General features: G+C 45.9%; 1 long non-coding RNA gene across 1 annotated transcript; it reads right to left on the reverse strand.

Annotated features, from left to right (window-relative positions):
- Nucleotides 1–1,299: 1,299 nt before the first annotated feature.
- Nucleotides 1,300–16,162, reverse strand: LOC145335914 (uncharacterized). The gene is made up of 3 exons (XR_013885306.1): nt 16,027–16,162; nt 14,981–15,197; nt 1,300–2,133 (listed from the first exon to the last, which is right to left on the reverse strand). It is a non-coding gene; the product is annotated as an uncharacterized LOC145335914 (long non-coding RNA).
- Nucleotides 16,163–16,396: the final 234 nt, after the last annotated feature.

The following is a 16,396-nucleotide window of genomic DNA, read 5'->3' on the forward strand; positions in this document are numbered from 1 at the left end:
CAGGTGAATGGAGAGTTCTGGCCTCAGACAGAGCATATAAAGCACAGACAGTTTACAGATTACTGATTAGAATGTGAGTCTTTACAACTAACCTGCTATTCAAGTCTTAAAGATGCAGACAATGTGAGTGGAAAGAGCATTAGGCATAGGTTAAAGAGATGTGTATTGTCTCCAGACAGGACAGTAAGTGAGGTTTTGAACCCAGGCAAGTCACAGGGGTTACAGATAGTGCGACATGAACCCAAGTGTTGGCAAACACATCAGTGGTCACGGGCATTCGGCCTCTGAGCTTTGGGTAAGCGTTCTCCAAGGCGGCCTTCACGACACATGACAGCGCAGAGTCGCTGAGCAGAGACCGATAGCCAAGTTCCACACACGTGAGGATGGCCTCAACAGGGATCTTGGGTTCATGTCACATTATCTGTAACCCCACGACTTGCCTGGGTTTGCAAAAATCTCACTTACAGTCCTGTCTGGAGACAAGGCACATCTCTTTAATCTATGCTTAATGCTCATTCCACTCACATTGTCTGCATCTTTAAGATTTGAATAGCAGGTTAGTTCTAAAGACTCGCATTCTAATCAGTAATCTGTAAACTGTGTGTGCTTTATATGCTCTGTCTGAGGCCAGAACTCTCCATTCACCTGACGAAAGGGCAAACCCCAAAAGCTTGTGCGTTTATGATAAAATAAATTGGTTGGACTTTAACCTGGTGTTGTGAGACTTCTTACTGTGTTTATCCCAGTCCAACACCTGCATCTCCACATATTAGAGACATCAGCAATGCTGTGCAAAGCACACATTCAAACTGTGGTAATTACACAACTTGTGCATTGGTCAAACAAGACCAATTTAAAGTAGAGAAGCGTGAAATGATTTATTTAAGTGGGAAGAAAAGGGAGAGACAATGTGAAAGAAATGTAAAGGCATTCAGGAACAAGGCACCTGTGGTTAAATGTGATACTAATAATTGCTGTTTAGGTGGCAGGTTGAGAGTGTGGTTACTAAGGTATTTGGGATTGTGAGCTTTATACGTAGGGACAGAGCTTACAAGAGCAAACAAGTTATGGGAAACCTGTATAAAACACTGGTTTGGCCTCAGTTGGAGTGCTGCACTCTGGTCTGGACAGTAGTGTTTAGAAAGGGTGTGAAGACATTAGAGAGGGTGCAATAAATCTCTGGGCACGGGTGCAGGGATGAGGAGGTTCAGTTACATCAGTAGATTGCAGAATTTGGGTCTTTGGTGAAGAGAAGGTTGAGAGGAGATTTGATAGAGGTGTTCAAGATTGTGGAGGGAATTGGAAGGAGCTGATAGGGAGAAGCTGTCATGTCCCAATCTTCCTCTGTCAGGAAGTGTTCCCCAAACTGAATGAACAGGACATCGTTCCCGGTTACACTTCTCCAGCAATGCTAAATATTCCCAGTATTTGTTTTAATGTGAAACATTTAAGATAATTATACAAACACAATATATTGTTTAGAGTAAAGAAGAAACATTAAAAGTGAAAATTCATGTTGATGTCCCTCTGCGGGGCTTTTAGTCTTTCCAGTGTGGGCCAGTGGTCTGATTAATCCGATGGTGCTTTTCCCAGTCGCCTGTGTAACGTGGCTCGAATCCCAGCCTTCAGTTTTTGAACTGCACAGCGGAGCGTTTAAGGAAGTGTTGGGGCTGAATGGCCTCATCTGTGCTTTAATCCTCCTGCTGTCTGGTGAGCTGATCTGACATCCACCCCAGAGTGGAGTCGCTGCACAGATCGCCTTAAAAATGGTCTCTAAGCTGAGGGAGTGACTGTGAATCTCGTCACCACTTCCATCCTGACTAATTTCCTCCACATCAAACCGTCCATCAATGTCAGAAGGAGTCAGAACCAGAGTAGGAGACTCCACCAATGATTCAGTCCCATCTTCCACCATTTGAACATCCTGCCTTGCCTCACACCTTCTCTGTTCTCCAGCAGCGGGGATGTTCCAGGGTCTTGGTTACTCGGAATGCCCTGTTCGAGGATTTCCTCGCTCTAAAGCTGATGACTGTTGATGTCTGTCAGCAAGTTGTTGGGAATTGGCTCCTCTTCATCTCCAACTTCAGACCAATCAGGAACTTCCATCTTCCAAGCTTCTAGGGGCTGGTTGAGCTGAAACAACAAGAATTGAGGATTTTGCAGTGTTGTTACATTCCAGCAGATTTCCCCCTGGGGCATTTCATTAAACACCAGCCTTTCACTTCATTAACAACTGTAGGAATGGTAATGCAATGTATTGGCCCATTTATCCTCACATAGGAGTTGGAACATCATGTTGAAGTTGTACAACACATTGGTAAGGCCACTAGGAATATTGTGTGCAGCTCTGGTCACCCGATTATAGAAAGAATATTATTAAATTTGGAAGAGTGCAGAGCAGACTTACTAGGATGGTACTGGGACTTGATGGTTTGAGTTATAAGGAGAGACTGAAAAGACTGGGATATTTTCCCTGGAGTGTAGGAGGCTTAGCAGTGATCTTACATAAAACAATGAGGGCCATCGATGAGATAGATTGTCAGCATCTTTTCCCAAAGGTCGGGGAGTCTGAAAGTGGAGGCCACAGGTTTAAGGTGAGAGGAGAGAAACACAAACGGGTCCAGCGGGGCAATTTTTGCACTCAGAGGATGGTGAGTGTTTGGAACGAGCTGCAAGAGGTAGTGGTAGAGGCAGTAACAATTTTGTCTTACGAAAAGCATGGGTGTTGAGAAATATGGGCCAAACTTGGAGTAGCTTAATGGTAAAAACTGGGTGGTGTGGATGAGTTGGGCTGAAGGGCCTGTTCCCAGCTGTGAATCTCTATGACTATGACTCGAGCCCTAATAGGAAACGATGCAGGTTGTCACTACCATTGCTGTAAGTGGGAGGGGGACAATGTTCACTCACAGCATCTGTATTCGGTATGAACAGCTGGCAGATAGAACACCAAATCAATGGTAAACATTCTGTCAACATCCAGTGAAACTGGGTCACTGTGGTAAAGGGTCAGTCCGTTGACAACACACGATGCTGTGGCAATAGCTTCATACCCAACAGGGTGATGTCACCAGGATTCACAGTTCCCCCAATTTGGAGATTCCAATCAGGAAGCAAGGATCAAAGTGTAAGACACCAGAGAAAAGACACTTCACTTCTATTGAACCAATCATTATCTCAAGAGTTCCCAATGGGCAGCCAATGAATGACTTCTTTAGGAGGGCATAGGGTCATAGAATTTTACAGCAAAGGCCATTTACAGAAAGAGGCCATTCAGCCCCTCATTTATGCACCAGCCATCAGCACCCATCTATTCTAACCCAACTTTTCTTCTGTGTTCATGTGTACGACCTGGATGAGGGAACAAACGTAACATTTCCACGTTTGCTGACAACACAGAACTGGGCAGAACTGCGAGTTATGAGGAGGATGCAAGGAGACTTCAAGGTGATTTAGACAAGTTGAGTGAGTGGATAAACACATGGCAGATGCAGCACAATGCAGCTAAATGTGAAGTTATACACTTTGTGAAAAACAGAGAGGGAAGGATCAGATGAGATCTGATTGAAACAAAGAAAATTTGAACAAGGCTGAACAGACAAAATGCAGGAAGGATGTTTTCCTTGGTTGGGGAATGTAGAACAAGGTGACACAGTCTTCGGATACAGGGTACACCATTTCGGAATGAGGTGAGGAGAAATGTCTTCATTCAGAGGGTGGTGAACCTATGGAATTCTCTACCATAGAAGCTGTGGAGACCAAATCACTGCATGTATTCAAGAAGGAGAGAATTTTAAGATTTTAACGGCATCAAGGAGTATTGGAAAAAACTGAATATGGAATTGAGATAGAGGGTCAGCCGTGATCACATTAAATGATGGAACACTCTCGAAGGGCTGAATGGCCTCCTTCTCTTCCGAGTTTCTATGTTTTCAAGTTCTGATGAAAGGTCATAGACCTGAAACACTAACTCTGTTTCTCTCTCTAAACAAATGCTGCACAATTTGCTGAGCTTTCTTTATTTAAGTCACGGGTAAATAGATTTCTGATAGACAAGGGAATTAAGGGTTATGGGGAGAAAGCGGGAAAGTGGAACTGATTCACTTCAGATCAGCCATGATCTTATTGAATGGCGGGGCAGGCTCGAAGGGCTAGATGGCCTACTCCTGCTCCTATTTCTTATGTTCTTATGTTCTTTTCAGTTTTCATTTCTGATTTCCAGCACCTGAACTGAACCCAGCCACAGTCAGCACCTTCAGAGGATAGAGAGGTAACTTATCTAAACTCTGTATTCAAAAACAGAGGGAGAGAGGAAACAGGGAACCAATGAGCAGTGAATCGAATGTTAGTCGTAGGGCAGTTGCTAGGGTCCATTATCAAGCATTTTGAAAGCAGTATTATAATCAGATAAAGTCAGCATGGATTTACAAAAGGGAAATGATGCTTGACAAAACTACTGGAATTCTCTGAGGATGTAACGAGTAGAGTTGACCAGGGAGAATTGCTGGACGTGGTTTATTTACACTTTCAGAAGGCTTTGGACAAGGTCTTACTCAGAAAGGATAGTAGGACTAGGGGGCACAGCCTCAAGATAAAGGGGGGGGGCGGTTTAGAACAGAGTTGAGGAGGAACTTCTTCACTCAAAGGGTGATGAATCTCTGGAATTCTCTGCCCGTTGAAGTGGTGGAGGCTACCTCGCTAAATATTTTTAAGATGCGGGTTGATGGGTTTTTGATAAGAGAGGGGATTAAGGGTTATGGGGAGAGGGCGGGAATGTGGAACTGAGCCACGACAGATCAGCCATGATCTTATTGAATGGCGGGGCAGGCTCGAAGGGCTAGATGGCCTACTCCTGCTCCTATTTCTTATGTTCTTATGTTCTTATAACATTTTAAAGGTTGAAGTTTGTTTATTAGTGTCACAAGTAGGTTTACATTAACATTGCAATGAAGTTATTGTGAAAATCGCCTAGTCATCATAGTCCACTAGAACAGGCGGTAGAGTGAGGGAGAATTTAATATGACCAATGCACCTAACCAGCACGTCTTTCAGACAGAGAGGAAACCAGAGCACCAAAGGGAAGCCCATGCAGACAAGGCGGGGGGAAGGAGAAAACTCCACACAGATAGTGACCCAAACCACGAATCAAGCCTGGCTCCCTGGCGCTGCGAGACAACAATGCTAACCACTATGCCACCCTTCTACTCTGTAAAGTTAAAGTACATTGGATTGCGGGTAGTGTCTTGAGATGGATAGAAAGCTGGTTAGCAGAGGAAGCAAAAAGATGGCATAAATGGGTCTTTTTCCAATTGAAAGGCAGTGATTAGTGGGTACTGCAGGGACCTGTGCTAGGACCCCAACTGTTCATATTATATATTAATGACTTGGACGCAGGAACAAAAGGTATTACCTCCAAATATGTAGATGATACAATATTGGGTGGGAGGGTGAGCTGTGAGGGGGATGCAGAGATCCTTCAGTGTTATTTGGACAGGCTGAGCGTGTGGGATTTGCATGGCAGATGCAGTATAATGTGGATAAATATGCAGTGATCACTTCATTATCCCCTTCAGTAGCAAAAAGAGGTGTGAATTGTGGAGGTGGTTATTTGGCAAGGCCTAGGTGTCCTTGTGCAGTCAGTCAGTAAAATCATGTTGAAGCTGTATAAGACTTTGGTTAGGCTGCATTTGGAGTGTTGTGTATAATTCTGGGTGCCACACTTCCGGAAGGATGTTGATGCATTGGAAAGGGTGCAGAAGAGATTTTCCAGGATGTTGCCTGGTTTGGAGGATATGGACTAGAAAGAAAGGTTGAACAAACTTGGATTGTTTTCTTTGGAGCATCAGAGGAGCAGGGGGGAACCTGGGAGAGGTTTACTAGATTATGACAGCCTTGGATAGAGTGGATTGTCCAAGTCTTTTTCCCAAGCCGAAGGGTTAATTACTCAGGACAAAGTAGAGTGAGAGAGGGAAAGTTTAAAAGAGATGTAAGGAGCAAGTTTTTCAGACAGAGAGTGATGAGTACCTGGAACGTACTGCCGGAGGAAATAGTGGGAGCAGATTCTGTAACAACGTTCAAGAGGCACCTGGATAGATCCATGAATCAGCAGGAACACAGGGATATGGACCACATCGATGCAAGAAAATATTAGAGAACTGTAATAAGTCTGCGGAGGGAGAAGTTCCTTCACCAAAACCCTTTTACTTACAACTCTAACAGCAGTACACAGAGTACTAACAGTTAGCAGTTTACCTCTGGGGGTGTCAGAAGAACAGACACTACTGGTTAAGTACATAGAAACATCGGAATACAAGGCAACGACTCCCTGATTGGCCCATCAATTGGATCCTTAATCAGGGAGTTCCCGCTCCAATAGGCCAACCTGAATGGCCTGATCAAAGTCATTACAAGAGGCATCTGTGTTGGCACAGACTGGGTGGGAAGAGGGTCTGTTCCTGTGCTGTTCTGGTCTTGTTCAGCTGCTGAAAGCAAGCATGTAGGCACAGCAGGTAAAAATACGGCAAATGGTATGTTGGCCTTGGGAGTGAGAGGAATTCTGTCTAGCAATAGGGATGTTTTACTGCTGTTGTATAGGGCAATGATGAGGCCACACCTGGAGTATTGTGTGTAGTATTGGTGTCCTTATCTGAGGAAGGATGTCCTTGCTGCAGGGGGAGGGCAGTGAAGGTTCACCAGGTTAATTCCTGGGATGGCCAGTGTGTCGTATGAGGAAAGATGAAGTCAGTTAGGATTATGTTCACTGGAGTTTAGAAGATTGAGAGGGGGCTCATAGGAAGTTATAAAATTCTAACAGGACTGGAAAGGGGAGATTCAGGAAGAATGTTACCGATATCCTTCTTGTAAGGATAAGAGGTAAACTTTAAGGACCAAAGTGAGGAGAAATTTGTTCACCAGAGAGTGGTGAATCTGTGGAAATAATGTAGAAATAGTTGAGGCCAAAATGTGTGACGTCAAGAAGGAATTAAATGTAGCTCTTGAGGCTAAAGGGATCAAGAGACTGGGTGGAAGGTGGGATCAGGAAAGAGAATTTGATCAGCCATGATCAGAATGTATGGTCAAGCAGGCTCAATGGGCCAAATGGCCGACTCTTGCTTCTATTCGCTGTTTAAAGAAAACAAAGAAAATTCCAGCACAAGAGCAGGCCCTTCGGCCCTCCAAGCCTGTACCGAACATGATGCCCCAACTAAACTTAAAAAAAACCTACTGCCCTTACTTAGTCCATATCTCTCTATTCCCTCCCTATTCATGTACCGATCCAGATGTCTCTCACATGTTGTTAATGTGCCTGCTTCCACCACCTCCTGTGGCAGCATGTTCCATGCATCCACCACTCTCTGCATGAAAAATCTCCCCCACACATCTCCCTTAAACTTTCCCCCTCTCACCTTGAACATGTGCCCCCTTGTAATTGACCCTTCTACCTTGGGAGAAAGCCTCCGACTATCTATCCTATCTCTGCCTCTCACAATTTTGAAGACCTCCCCTCAGCCTCCATCTTTTTAGTGAAAACAATCCTCATTTATTCAACTTCTCCTCATAGAAAAGGTCATGAGGGTGTTGACTATGTGTGAGAGAAAGGATGATGTGGGTATGCCGGCGTTGGACTGGCGTAAACACAGTAAAAAGTCTGACAACACCAGGTTTTAGTCCAACCTATTTATTTGATAATATACTCACAAGCTTTCGGGGTTAGTCCCTTCGTCAGGTGAATGGAGAGTTCTGGCCTCAGACAGAGCATATAAAGCACAGACAGTTTAGAGATTACTGATTAGAATGCGAATCCTTACACCTAACCTGCTGTTCAAGACCTTCACTTCAGGTCTTGAACAGCAGGTTAGGTGTAAGGATTCGCATTCTAATCAGTAATCTCTAAACTGTCTGTGCTTTATATGCTCTGTCTGAGGCCAGAACTCTCCATTCACCTGACGAAGGGACTAACCCCGAAAGCTTGTGAGTATATTATCAAATAAATAGGTTGGACTAAAACCTGGTGTTGTCAGACTTTTTAACTGAGAGAAAGGAGCCAGAACGTGTGGAACTGAACCCACCCAGAGACATCGCCTTCAGGGGAGGAGAGAGAGGAACCAGTGAGTGTAGAGCTGAACCCAGTCAGAGTCAGCACCTTCAGGGGAGATACATTATTGAGTATAGATTGAGCAGATGACTGCATGGCTGGAGACATGATACACGGAGGGTTTTAGACTCCTGGGGCATTGGGACCATCTCTAGCCGAATTGGGACCTGTACAAGTTGGACAGATTATATCTGAACAGGAATGGGACCAACATCTTCGTGGAGAGCTTTGTTAATGCTGTTGAGATGGGTTTAAATTAATTTGGCAAAAGAATGGGATAGTGATAGAATCTTCAGGTTTGCAAAGTGGTCAAGGACGGGGGGAATGACTGGAGCTGAGGCAGATATGGGGACTCAGAGGGCAGTTTTGGCAGCCCCTGCAACTGTCCAGTAGCTTTGAGCTTCTTTGTATGAGAGTAGGGCTTCAAGGTGGATGAGCTGACTGACCTTGGCACTGTGGTGCAGGATGAACTGAAGGAAGCACATTAGGATGCAGTGGTAGTTGGGGATAGTAGTGAGGGGAAGTGACATTGTTCTCATAGCAAGGAGTGAGAATCCAGATGGCTGTGTTGCTTGCCTGGTGGCAGAGTTCAGGACAACTGCTCCTGGCGGGAGAAGAACTTGCAGTGGGAGGGGGAAAGTCACTCAGGTAGGATGAGGGAAGAGGCTCTGCATGGAGAATTTGAGGAGCTCAGCACGAAATTAAACAACAGAGCCTCCAAAGTTATAGTCACTAGATAATTGTCTGAATCTTGTGCAAATTGGCAAAGGCGCATCAAATTAGAGAGATGAAAATGTGATTGATAGACTGATGTGTGGGAGAATTATTGTCCCGTTCATGGGCATTGGTATCAGTCCTGAGGACAGAGGGAGCTGTACTGTTGGGATGGCCTACATCTGAACCATGCTGGGACCAGTGATCTTGCAAACCATATAATTAGGTAAGTAGAAAGAGCTGTAATCAAAAAGGGGCAAGGGGACTGAGGTGGTGGTTCTGGGAAGGGGATATGTAGGCTAACTAAGAAAAAGGATATGGCAGCATTGCAAAACAGCTCTTTCGGCAATGATGTCAGAGTGTGATAGGAAGGGACTCGGTGTACATACAGAAAATGAAAATGGCAAAGGGAAGACAAATGGGAAAAGGGCAAAATTAATGGTGCTTTATGGATTTGAATGTGTTATATGGCACAAAATGTAAGTGAACCAATGAAAAAAAAACAAGGAGTTCAAAGTTGGTGAGAAAATATTCAGAGGTATGTGATTTTGTTTAAGGACTGGCAGGAAGGTAAGCGTGTTGGAGTAGCTTTGTTAATGATATGGAATGATGACAACAGCAAAAAAAATGATTTTGGATCAGAAAATGTAGAATCCGTATGGGTGAAAGAAAAAATAACAAGGGGAGGGAACTACTAGTGGGAGTAGTCTATCGCCCCCCCTGACAGTAGATATACTGTAGGGTGGGGAATGAATCAGGAGAGAATCAGGATATATATATTAATCATGGCTGACTTTAACCTTCATGTCGATTTGGATAATCAAGTTGGCAGAGGTAGCCATGAGGAAGAATTCAGAGTGTGACAGGGAGATTTTCCAAGAAGAATATTTTGTGGATCCAAGCAGAAATCAGGCCAGTTTGGATATTGTAATGTGTAGGAATAATGGTAGGAAGGACTATTTCTTACGTGGAGAAAAACTGCAGCAGGCGACGGTGCAGAGGGACCTCGGGGTCCTTGTGCATGAGTCGCAAAATCCCAGCCTGCAGGTGCAGCAGGTGGTCAGGAAGGCGAATGGGATGCTGGCCTTCATAGCGAGGGGGATTGAATATAAAAGTAGGGAGGTCTTGCTGCGGCTGTATAGGGCACTGGTGAGGCCACAGCTGGAGTACTGTGTGCAGTTTTGGTCGCCGCACTTACGCAAGGATATTTTGGCCTTGGAGGGAGTGCAGAGGAGGTTTACTATGCTGATACTGGAGTTGAGGGAGTTGAGCTATGAGGAGAGGCTGAATAAACTAGGCTTGTACTCATTAGAGTTTAGAAGAATGAGGGGAGATCTCATTGAGACATATAAGATGATGAATGGGATGGATAGGATAGAGGTGGAGAGACTCTTCCCGCTCAGAAAGGACAGTAGGACTAGGGGGCACAGCCTCAAGATAAAGGGGGGGCGGTTTAGAACAGAGTTGAGGAGGAACTTCTTCACTCAAAGGGTGGTGAATCTCTGGAATTCTCTGCCCGTTGAGGTGGTGGAGGCTGCCTCGCTAAATATTTTTAAGACGCGGGTTGATGGGTTTTTGATAAGCGAGGGGATTAAGGGTTATGGGGAGAGGGCGGGAATGTGGAACTGAGCCATGACAGATCAGCCATGATCTTATTGAATGGCGGGGCAGGCTCGAAGGGCTAGATGGCCCACTCCTGCTCCTATTTCTTATGTTCTTAATGAGACGGCTTTCACAAACAATTAGAGCAAAAGTTCCAATAGGAAACAGTGATCTTAACATGGTGGAGTTTAGCATTCAATTTTGAGTACAAACTTTGGTCAAAAGCAACTGTGGTCAATTTAAATAAGGGTAATTGAAAAAGAATGAGATCAGAGTTGCCTGGACTGGATGCAAAAGATGTTTAGCAGAAAAGATGATCAATCAGCAATGACATAAGTTATGAAAATAGTTTACAACTCACAACAAAGATATATACCAGTGATGAACAGGATTCTGGAAGGGAATAAATCAACAACGGTTAATCGAGGAAGTTAAAGGAGAACTTAGGATGTTGCAGTTATTAGTGGTAAGACAGAACATTGAGGAAGTTTCAGAAACAAACAAATGATGACCAGCAAAATACTAACGTGACAGAAGGTGAACTACAAATGTGAAAAAAAAGTAATATAAAAAGAGACAGGAAGAGCTTCTTTAAATATATAGAACATAGAACATTACAGCGCAGAACAGGCCCTTCGGCCCACGATGTTGCGCCGACCAGTTACAAAAACAATGACCCACTAGCCTATACCAATCCCTTTTCGTCCATAAACCTATCCATAGATCTCTTAAACGCCCCCAAACTAGGCGCATTTACAACTGCAGCAGGCAGGGCATTCCAATCCCTCACCACCCGCTGAGTAAAGAACCTACCCCTGACATCTGTCCAGTAGCTACCCCCCCTTAATATAAAAATGAAGAGAGAGGCTCAAGTGAACATAAGCTCCTTAGAGATTGAGACTGGGAAATAAAAGTGGGGAACCAGAAAGTGGCAGAGGAGTGAAATACATAATCTGTGTCAGGATGGCCACAGCCCCCATGAGAGGCATGGGTTCAAATCCCAGTCCTGACATTGATTAGTGGGGGGCAGTGGCGTCAAGGACTAGTAATCCAGAGACTCTAGGTAATGCTCTAGGAACTCGGGTTCAAAACACAACAGGGCCGATGATGAAATCTGAATTCAATATGAATCTGCAATCAACAATCTAATTGTCACTTGTTATAAAACCCTACCTGGTTTACTAATGTCCTTTAGAGAAGGAAATCTGCTGGGCAGGAGGGTGTTTGAATTGTCAAGTCGAGAGGTAACAAGAGCAAGGATGAGGGTTTCAGGTACGGGTGTGTTGAGGTATTACAAACAACGTGTGATGTGACACAGCTGGAAATCGGTGATCTTGGTGAAGGAACAGATATGTGGTCAGAATCTCATTTTCGCGTCTGGTGAGGTGCCAAGACTACGAGGGTTTGTTTCAACTGGACAGTGACCGGCAGGAGAGATGGAGTCAGTGACTGGGAACAGAAATTGTGGTGGGAACATTATTCTTCCAAATATTTAATTGGGGAAACTCTCTGCTTAGCCAGCACTAGAGGTCAGAGAAGGAGTCGAATAATTTAATAACAGGGGATTGGTTGTGAGAGATTGCAGAGACAGGTTGCAGAGCTGGGCCGCGAGGTGGCGGATGGAGTTTAATGTGGAGAAGTGTGAGGTAATTCATTTCGGTAGGAGTAACAGATGTGTTCAGTATAGGGATAACGGGAGGACTTTGAATAGTGTGGAGGAGCAGAGGGATCTAGGTGTATGTGTACATAGATCCCTGAAGGTTGGGAATCAAGTAGATAAGGTAGTTAAGAAGGCATACGGTGTCTTGGCGTTTACTGGTAGGGGGATTGAATTTAGGAGTCGCAGCGTCATGTTGCAACTGTACACAACTCTGGTGCGGCCACACTTGGAGTATTGTGTGCAGTTCTGGTCCCCACATTATAGGAAGGATGTGGAGGCTTTGGAGAGGGTGCAGAGGAGGTTTACCAGGATGTTGCCTGGTATGGAGGGGAGGTCATATGAGGAGAGACTGAGGGATTTAGGGTTGTTTTCGCTGGAAAGAAGGAGGCTAAGAGGGGATCTTATTGAAACATATAAGATGATTAGAGGTTTAGATAGGGTGGATAGTGATAGCCTTTTTCCTCGGATGGAGAATGCTAGCACGAGGGGGCATGGCTTTAAATTAAGGGGTGGTAGCTACAGGACGGATGTCAGGGGTAGGTTCTTTACCCAGAGGGTGGTGAGGGATTGGAATGCCCTGCCTGCTGCGGTTGTAAATGCGCCTAGTTTGGGGGCGTTTAAGAGATCTATGGATAGGTTTATGGATGAAAAGGGATTGGTTTAGATTAGTGGGTCAGTGTTTTTTTTTAAAAAAAACTGGTCGGCGCAACATCGTGGGCCGAAGGGCCTGTTCTGCGCTGTAATGTTCTATGTTCTAGAGGTGACGGTGAGATAGAGCTGGGTGTTATGGGCATACATGTGAAAACTAACACTGTGCTTTCACATAATGTCACTGAAGGGTACAAAGAACAAAGAACAAAATCAGCCCGGGAAACAGGCCCTTCGGCCCAATGAGCCCGCGCCGCCATCTCAACACCACCAGTCCACCTCTCTACCCACGACCCCTGTCTAATGTTTTATGGCCATCCAGATTGAGGGAAACTGATTTAGGGGCAATTTATTCCTGCCAATCAGCCTAACAGCACATCTTTGGGCTGTGGGAGGAAACCGGAGCACCCTGAGAAAACCCACGCAAGCACGGGGAGAATGCGCAAACTCCCACAGACACCGGCCCAAATCCATGTGTCTGCACAGCAATCAGCGATAGTCACTGAGCTGTCGTCTTGCCCAGTATCTGGTCCAGTTTAGGCACACCCTAACGACATGAAGCACTAGGCCAATCTCGAACAACCAAGAGCAGCCCCAGTACGACCCATCGTGTGTATGCCCCTCGTTGGACACGAGGTGGACTGACTTAAAACCTGTGAATGAAAAGAGAAAAAATATTATTATCATACTATACCCATTTACATTACCAGGGACACCCAAATGCTAATGACCCTTATTTAAAAGGATTTCCTATATCCACCCATCTCCAACTCAGTCATGTGCCTGTCTAAGTTACTCTTAAAGGACTCTAGCGTGTTTGCCTCCACCACCTTACTTGGCAGAGCATTCCATACCCCCACTACATCTTCATCTGCTATGGACTTAAGGTGAGAGGGGAGAGGTACAACACAGATATTAGAGGGAGGTTTTTCACACAGAGGGTAGTGGGGGTATGGAATGCTCTGCCAAGTAAGGTGGTGGAGGCAAGCACGCTAGAGCCCTTTAAGAGTAACTTAGACAGGCACATGACTGAGTTGGAGATGGGTGGATATAGGAGAACCTTTTAAATAAGGGTCATTAGTATTGGGGCGTCCCTTGTAATGTAGATGGGTATAGTATGATAATAATGTTTTTTCTCTTTTCATTCACAGGTTTTAAGTCGGTCCACCTCGTGTCCAACGAGGGGCATACATGTGATGTGTCGTACTGGGGCTGCTCTTGGTTGTTCGAGATTGGCCTAGTGCTTCATGTCGTTAGTGTGTGCCTAAACTGGGCCAGACACTGGGCAAGACGACAGCTCAGTGACTATCGCTGTTTGCTGTGCAGACACATGGATTTGGGCCGGTGTCTGTGGGAGTTTGCGCATTCTCCCTGTGCTTGAGTGGGTTTTCTCCGGGTGCTCCGGTTTCCTCCCACACCCCAAAGATGTGCTGTTAGGCTGATTGGCAGGAATAAATTGTCCCTAAATCAGTTTCCCTCAATCTGGATGACCATAAAACATTAGATAGGGGTCATGGGTAGAGAGGTGGAGTGGTGGTATTGAGATGGCGGCGCGGGCTTGTTGCGCTGTTTCCCGGGCTGATTTTGTTCTTTGAAGATGTTAATGTACCTGACATCCGGGGAAAACTAATAGAATCATAGAAAAACTACAGCACAAACAGGCCCTTCGACCCACAAGTTGCGCCGATCTTATCTCTACCTACTAGGATTACCTATAACCCTCAATCCCATTAAGTCCCATGTACTCATCCAGAAGTCTCTTAAAAGACCCTAACACATCTGCCTCCACCACCACCGACGGCAGCCGATTCCACTCACCCACCACCTTCTGAGTGAAAAACTTACCCCGACATCTCCTCTGTACCTACCCCAGCACCTTAAACCTGTGTCCTCTTGTGGCAGCCATTTGAACCCTGGGAAAAAGCCAAGAGAGTCCACCTGATCAATACTCTCATCATCTTATACACCTCTATGAGGTCCCCTCTCATCCTTCGTCTCTCTAAGGAGAAAAGACCAAGCTCTCTCAACCTATCCTCATAAGGCATGCCACCAAATCCAGGTAACATCCTTGTAAATCTCCTCTGCACCCTTTCAATGGGTTCCACATCCTTCCTGTAATGAGGTGATCAGAACTGAGCACAGTACTCCAAGTGGAGTCCTACCAGGGTCTTATACAGCTGCAGCGTTATCTCCCGACTCCTAAACTCAATTCCTTGATTGATGAAGGCCAGTACACCATACGCTTTCTTAACCACATCCTCTACCTGCAAAGCTGATTTGAGTGTCCTGTGAACCTGGACCCCAAGACCCTACTGATCTTGATGAATGAAGGGCTGGGCCTCAGTAAACGAGTGCAGAGAAGGCTGGAGTTCTCAGTTATCTTCATCTCGAGTGGCAGCTCCTCCATCTCAATGTGTGTGGTGAGATCAGGCCATTCTGCTCAGTCACGAACACCCAGACTGACTGAGAGCAAGAGAGAGGCTGTAATTAGAACCAAACAATTAGGAGGATCCACTCACAGTAATTAAGCCCCACCCCCAAAAGAGCATAGGAAGATCCCAGTATCTAATCGTGACCTCTGCGCTGTCATGTGTTGTGAAGTCGCTGAGCAGAGACTGATAGCCAAGATCAGCCATGATCTTATTGAATGGCGGGGCAGGCTCGATGGCCTACTCCTGCTCCTACTTCTTATGTTCTTATGTAAGTTCCGCACACATGAGGACGGTCTCAACAGGGATCTTGGATTCACGTCGCATTATCTGTAACCCCCGTGACTTGCCTGGGTTTGCGAAACCTGACTTACTGTACTGTCTGGAGATAATACGCATCTCTTTAACTTGTGATCAGTGCTCCTTCCACTCACATTGTTGGCCTCTTTAGGGCTTGAACAGCAGGTTAGGTGTAAAGATTCGCATTCTAATCAGTAATCTGCAAACTGCCTGTGCTTTATATGCTCTGTCTGAGGCCAGAACTCTCCATTCACCTGACGAAGAGGGAAACCTCGAAAGCTAGTGAGTTTACTATCAAATAAATCTGTTGGACTTAAACCTGGTGTTGTCAGACTTTTTACTGAGCCCCATACACAGAGCACAAGATCCCAGTCTCTGTGCTGATTGGTCTGACTCCAGGGGGTCTGGAACACCGCCAGTGCTGAGACTGGGGACCTGCAGCATGATATATTTACACAGAAAGCTGCTATTGGAAACCCTGAGCTGCGGATTGATACAATCTGACAGTGCAGAATGAGGCCATTCGGCCCATCGAGTCTGCACCAGACACAACCCCCCCAGGTTCTAACCCCAGCACTTACCCGAGCTGGTCACTAAGGGGCAATTTAGCCCGGCCAATCCACCCAACCCGCACATCTTTGGGCTGTGGGAGGATCCCGGAGGAAACCCACGGAGAGACCGTGCAAACTCCCCACAGTCAGTGACCCAAACCGGGAATCGAACCCGGCTCCCTGGCGCTGTGAGGCAGCGCTGAGAACCACTGTGCCACCGGGCCGCCCCATTTCCAGCCGGGCGGGACGGGATTCCCGCTCCCAAAACCATTCCCCCATCCGGAGCCCCGCCGCGGGCTCAGGATCCGGGCCCGGGGACTGAAGCCAATGGCGTGACATTCGCTGGCGCTCCGCGCGGCGTCTGATGGGCCCAGGGTAAATCCCCGCCCACGGCCTGTGA

This window comes from Carcharhinus amblyrhynchos, unplaced genomic scaffold (genome assembly GCF_965287045.1).
Source record: "Carcharhinus amblyrhynchos unplaced genomic scaffold, sCarAmb.v2.hapA scaffold_42, whole genome shotgun sequence".
In the NCBI taxonomy this organism is placed as follows: domain Eukaryota; kingdom Metazoa; phylum Chordata; class Chondrichthyes; order Carcharhiniformes; family Carcharhinidae; genus Carcharhinus; species Carcharhinus amblyrhynchos.